We start from the raw sequence: 6,934 nt of genomic DNA, 5'->3' as shown, positions 1-6,934 counted from the left end.
GCCCGACCTCCAGCGGGCCCCTTTCCCCTCACACCTGCCCGCGGCGGGCCGCGCTCCGGCCTAGCGGAGCCCGCTGAGGGGCCGGCGGGGAGGAACGGCCCTGGAAACCGGCGCTGCCGCCTCACGGCGCTGGGCAGTCTGTCAGCCAGAGCGCCGGGAAGCAGGGACAGTTAGACATGGCTGGAAGAGCGCTGGCCGGCCCTGTGCCCCGAAGCAGCTTCCCAGGAGCCCTCTTCTGCCTTTCCCGCGCTCCTCCACCAAAACCTTCACTGTTCCGACAAATACATCAGGTTAGACACGGATCCTGTCTTTGGTAGCACTTGCGGTTTTGGCAGTGCCAGGTGGACTCATTACATCAGCTAACAATGTTCTAAGCATTAGACACACAAAGGTATTTGTGCCAGGAGTTGTAGCGTATTCATCTACTTCTTAGGCTGTCTTTACAACACACTATAAGCTACTAGAGCTTCAGTGTTTGGGAGCCATTAGAGCAAAGGAAGATAATGTACTTTTGTAATGAGGAGATGACTCTGTTTTGTAGTGGCGAGACAGTCTGTAGCACAGCTTCTGGAGGACGGTGTATTTTCCCAAGCCGGCATGTACAGACTTAGAGGTAGTTAATAGAAGATGGGTGACATCTGGTGGCCGATCCTGCGACCTAGTATCGATAGAGGCTCCTTTCATAAGGGGTAGATCAAGATAAAAGTAAAAAGATGTTTCTGCTTACTTCTACAACTTAATATAAACTAAAGGAAGAATGATTATAGCTTGTAATAAGCTGCAGAACTGAAATCAATATCAGTTACAGTATTCTTCATATGCCATGAATCACAAGAAAATGGTTACTCAAAAAAACGCCCCCAAAATAATCAGGTAAATTAGTATGGTTTTGGTGATGATTCAAAACAAATCTATGTTAGCGTTCAGCACTATTCATATTGGGTTTCTCCACGCAGGACAGAAAATTATGCTGTGGACAATGCATGCTGAAGGACGCTCGTTTCTACCCGCAGGCATCTGCCATAATGCTGTGCAATTTGGGGTTTCACTTTTCACCCAGCATTATGCTGTGTTCCCAGTTGGAAACTCTCACTGGCATTAAATGAGAGGTTAGGGATTTGAAAATTTTGCTGGGCGTTGACTGATCAAAGGCTTGGACCTCTTTCTGTGTAAGATGGGTAACTTTTTAGAAAAGATCTCCTATGATTTGTGGAACAGGCTCTTGTCACAGGTGAAATAATGGTATACAATGCTTTCATTCTTTTTCATTTATTATGCTTTTAATTTAGGAAGCTCATATGAAGGAGCTGATTTAACATTGCAATCATTTTTGAGTTTGATACATTCTGTTACAGAAATATATTGGAAAATAACAACAGTGCTACCCTAGCAGAGCTCTTATTGAAGGAACAGCAGATCTTATTAGCTAACAGTTTTCAAGCTGAAGCATACCAACCAGCTCCTCCATTCAAGAACAGGAAGTTATACTATGTATTTCTACAATATGTATGTCAGACATAGCTAAATGAAAAAATATGGCAGAGGTGAGAAAACTCTGCATTGATTAAGGAAGTGAAAACTGCATAGGAGAGGGGGCTCCCTGCTCAAGGAGTGTTCCCTGAGGAGAGGTTGGGTTCTTGGAGCAAAGGGATCAAGAGACTGAAAGAAGAGGGAACATAAACCCCTTCAGCATTAAAGTATGCAGAGGATTGAGTGCAGCCTGTCACTTAGATGTTTATTCCTCATTTTAATGAGTAACAAGTAGGCTACCAATTATTCAGATGTAGCTATCTCAGGCCTGACCCACAATCAGCATGAAGCTCACATGGTTAAAGCATTACCCATCTGCATGTTCATTCTGTGCCCGTGGGAAGAGAGTGTGGGTGGAGGCCCCAAGTGAGGTTGATTAGGACTATTAAGGCCTGGTAATGCAATCAGGGCCATGATGCTGGCATCTCACCTTGCCTGTTTGCTCCTTCCAGCTCCAGGACTCTGCTTACTGACCCCGTCACCCTTGGGTAGTGCTGCGCTGCAATGTCAGGTGCCTCCTAAGGGTGCCCTATCTGCTCAAGGATCTGCCAGGAAGCATACTTCCCAGAGTAGTCACACTCCACCATGTGACACCACATGTGCTTCCGGAGTGTCAACACGGGTAGCTACCCTACATGCAAACAAACACATCCTGTGAGCCAGCAGTGTTCAGTGATTAAAGGAGATAAGTTGGTAGGTCTGTTGCATGTGTGAAAACACCTAAACATTCTCTAAGGCTAGGACTGAGGATCTTGGCTATACCTGTTGTTAATGAAGAACTTGGGTTACTCTGAGATCTGTCTGATTAATGAGGAAAAGAATTCTATTCCGGTAGAGACATTCAATCTATCACCTACTGATACTGTTTTCCTGCTTGATTTTTTTGTCCAAAAGTGCTGGGTACAGCCCCACCCTGAGTGGATAACAAAACTCCCTTGTGATTGTGTGCCAGTCACAGCTTTAGATTAGTAGAGAACTCGGGCAGACTAGGTTAAGAAGTCACGTTTATACTCACTGCTGCTGCTTTCTGTAAACTCCATGCAAAAGGACAGAAGTAATCCTTAGAAGACTTTGGATGCAATGGGACTGTTTCTGGAATGTTTATGTTGTGGCATCAATTCTTTTGCACTTCTCTCTACTGAGTTTTGGAGAATTCTGGTTAGGGACCAGCAGTGCATAATAACCTAAAATGTAAATGCACAGAAGTCACCAGTGCTAACTGCAGAATTGCTTAATGTAGTGTACTTGTTGAATTTTCCATCTCTGTTTGTTCAAAGAATAAACTACTAGCATGGAGAGTGTATCTAGAACATAGAATAATTCTGTGATTATTCACAGGCAATACCTGCATAAACCTTTCTTTAGGGAGGTATGTGTAAACTGTGTTTCCTTTTGGCTTGTAACACTGTATTAACAAAATTACAGCACACATAAAAGTTAGTTTGCCTTCCCTAATAGTAAGATCTGTTATTATGAAATATATGGTATTAGAGAATATACAGAAAATATTTTTAATATAGAAATATATTTCTTCTGAGGTGGACTACATCCAGCATTCCTGCCTTTGTTCCAGTTGCTAGCCCCCTCTTGTCTCCTTCAAAGCCCTGTTGCCTGGTCTCTGCAAGGTCTCTATCCCTCTGTGCAGGGTTTCTTACCTTCTTTTATAAAACCCCCATACAATCCTCTGAATAAAGGGTTAGTTGTTAGCTTTGCAGATATTAAGTGGGTTCTTTGGTGGTAGGCTGAGTATTGTATTATTAATGTTGAACATGACTTCAATAAAATGAAAAAGGAGAAGAGGAAAAAGAAGAAGGAAAAACTGAAATTTGAACCAGAGATAAGATAAAAAAGACCTTCCTGAAAAGTATCTTTGTCACTTCGTTGCCAAACACAGTAACTGTGTCTTGAGGCTTCCAACATAAGCTTTTAAACTCTTCTGTTTGATGTCTCCCTCAGCTTTATTGATACAAATGAATTTACTGCAAAATGATAACCGACTCCAACCTCTGTGCTGGAGATCAGAAAACTTAAGCATTCTTGTTCAAGAACGTATCTTGCTTTTTTTGTTTGATTGCTCTGATTTCTCAGGACCTCATCCATGTTTTTTGAAGTACAGTACAATATAATTATGAAGAGCTGTCATATTCAACCCTAATAATATTTTGATCACAAAGTGAAATCTTGAAGAGTCTCCCTCTCTTTTGCTCCTTATTCACAATTCAAAGTTGCTGTAGGATAACCTTGGTTCAACTCTGATCAGAAGAGTGTGAAATAGAAAATGTTCCCGTCCTTTCCCCACATTCAGGTAAAACCCCTATTTTTTCACATGAGTAAGAGTTTGCAGTTAGGCTTTAACTGTATCCTTCCCACCAAGTTTTTATGGATATGAAAAGTCTGATTTTTAAAAGGTATTGTAAACTATGCCCAGTACCAAAGAGTAAACCTATAAATTATTGTTTGACTCTTGCCTTTCAAGGTTTTATTCTGTAGCCTGTTCATAAATGTAGCAACTGGGCCATAAAATTTTCCATCACCAGAAAACATTGATCTATAGTCCAGCAGATCTTCCCATTACCACCGACATTGTAAACATAAATTGTACAAACATTTCCATTAACTTTGCAATGAGTTATCAAACAGGAAATAAATCCTTGTTTTTAGGTACCAAACCACACATTTCTAACAGGTATTTAACGTGTGCAAGAAGTGGACTAAGGAGCTCCCCATTTGCAGGAAATAATTTGAGATTTCTTTTCAGACATCACAGTGGCGTTTCAGTGCAAAATGGCATGTAATTGTAGAATTTCATAGGCACAGTATAAATCTGGTAGAGCTGATTCTCCATTGTCTTCCCTTTGTAGCAATTAGTAAGAACGGTCATATTTTACATCCACCTTGCACAGGTTTGAATGACTGCTCAAAGTGTAAGAGATACTCGGTGTTCACATTGAATGCAAACTGAAATTACATCATGAATTATTATAGAGATTTCACTGGACCTGGGGGTATTAAAGATTTTCCTGAGGAAACAAGTCCCTGGCCATTCATAGAGATTTGCCAAAGAGACTATGCAGCAGAGAAATGATTAAGGTATGAAAGGAAAAAGACTAAGAAAGAACAAAGGCAATAAGGACACAGTAGAAAATCTGGATTATTTGTATTGGTGTTCACTACTGAGGTAGTAATTTTGTAAGTTCCCCCTCCAGTTTAATCCTTATGGAGCTATGATCTCAAACTGATGAATCAGTGGAAGAGTTTTTAGATTGAATCAATAAAATTAGCAGTACCAGGGCCTGATGGTATTTGTCCAAGAGTTTTGAAGGAATTTAGGAGATTTCTGAGTGGTTGTCTCTGCTACATTATCTAATCAGCCTCTTTTCATACGTATCAAACACACTGATTTCAGAGAGGTCTGTAGTGGTAACTCTGAAAATTGGAAATGGATAGCTTAGTCTGACATCTGCCTCGATGAATCAGCAGGAAATATACTTAGGATATATATAGATAGCATATACATAGTAGGTTAATATCTATATGTGATCCTCTTCTATAGAGGTAAACAACAAGCTCATGTGTTGGTTTGTTATTTGAAGGAGTTAGTAACCATCTCTCTGATCTGGATATTAGTCTCTATACAGATATTCATAAACGTTTCACAAAATCTTGACCCAAATGCTTACTGTCATTAAATAAATGACATCGTCATGGGATATGTCATAGGATGCTTAAAAGATAAGAGTAGAAAAAGATAGAAAATAAAAATAGAAATAGGGATATGGGATCATTTGTCACTGCGGAGGGAGTTTATCTTTGGAATCTCTCAGGACCTTGTTTTGCAACCTTGCTTTTCAGCATATCTGTAAAGGGAAGGAATATTGAGGTGACAATTGCAGATGATATAAAATTGCTGAGGATAACAAAATCTAAATCTGATTGCAAAACATTGCAGAAGGATACTCTGATACTACGTGACAGGAAAATAAACCAGCAGATATAATTCAGTGTTGGTATTACTTTGCATGATAAATGTGAAATTACATTAAAAAATGAAAAGTGACTGCCTATAATAACCAAATGGACTTTTGATATTACTAATCAGGAATGAGACTGTGAAATTACTTTGAAGAGTCTCTGAAAATATCAGCTCAATGTTCAACAGTAATCAAAAAACCAGAATGTTGGCAATTATGAAGAAAGGATTTGTGAACAAAACTTCCCCATGTCTGTATAGATCCATGGTACACTCTGATTTGAATCTGGCAGTTCTCTTTCCCTACTTCAAAAAAGATACAGTAAAGCAATAAAGGGTGATAAGAGTGATCAGAGACTTTGAATTACATCATATGAGAAGAGAAGAAACTGACTAGGAATTAGAGGAGAACTTGGGAAAGAGGTGATAAAGATTGACTAAAACATGATTATGAAATCACAGTTCAGACAAGGATGGACAGGGCAGAATTGTTCAGTATTTGTCACAGCAAAAAAACCTGTGACACCCAATGAAATTTTGAATAGTGGATTTCAAACAAATAACATTAAATACTCATCCAGGGAAAATCTAAATTAAATTGTAGAATCTGCAGGATTTTCTGGAGGCCAAAAATATAAATGGTTTCAAAAAAGAGTTACATAGTTCAAGGATAAGAGGTTCTTTAGTGGCTGTTATATAGGTAAAAACTTTTAAAAAGCTTCTAAGTCTCCGACTGTTAGGAAGCTGGGAAGATATTCCCTGAGAGGCATCATTCTGTATTTGTCCTGTCTCTTACACTGCTCACCAAAGTGTCTCCTCATGTTCTTTCCTTGAGATACTGAGCAGCTGGTCCTTAGTCTGACTCAGTGCAGCTGTTGCTATGTCCCTAGTCTTTCCTTTTATTTGCTAACTCATCTGGGGATGTACTTCTTTTCTAAGGTCCATTCCCTCACCTTAACAGAAATGACCCGAACAGGACATAATGCCTTTCCTTTATGGTGAAATTCAACTTCTTGAAGGTGCAGAATAACTCCAGTGCAGCAAGGCCTAACAACTTGTAGACTCAACTCCTCATTCTGGCTTTCATAGATTCCCATGCAGCTCCTGGCATAGTTTGAACAGTGAACTGAAATGACTTCAAAACAACAGTTTTAAGAAATATTCTGAAAACGCTACTCTGCTGTGTCCTAGATGAACTTTATATATATATATCTCTTCAAGCCTCTTTACCCCAACATAGCCCCAGTCATTTGCTGCTGTTGTGCTGCATCTCACAGAACAGTGTCTCATGGACAAAATCTGGAAAATCTTTGTTGTGAAGAGTCAAATTCCTAATTTTTAACTAATGCACACCCTTAGTGTTATAGTGTGGTTGTGGCCAGCGTGACAAAGCAATGAATTTGGAATATAGAGTTGAATCTCTGCTACATCATC

Source organism: Athene cunicularia, assembly GCF_003259725.1.
Source record: "Athene cunicularia isolate RWA chromosome 7 unlocalized genomic scaffold, athCun1 chr7_part1, whole genome shotgun sequence".
Lineage (NCBI taxonomy): Eukaryota > Metazoa > Chordata > Aves > Strigiformes > Strigidae > Athene > Athene cunicularia.
This window is presented reverse-complemented; position numbering follows the sequence as displayed.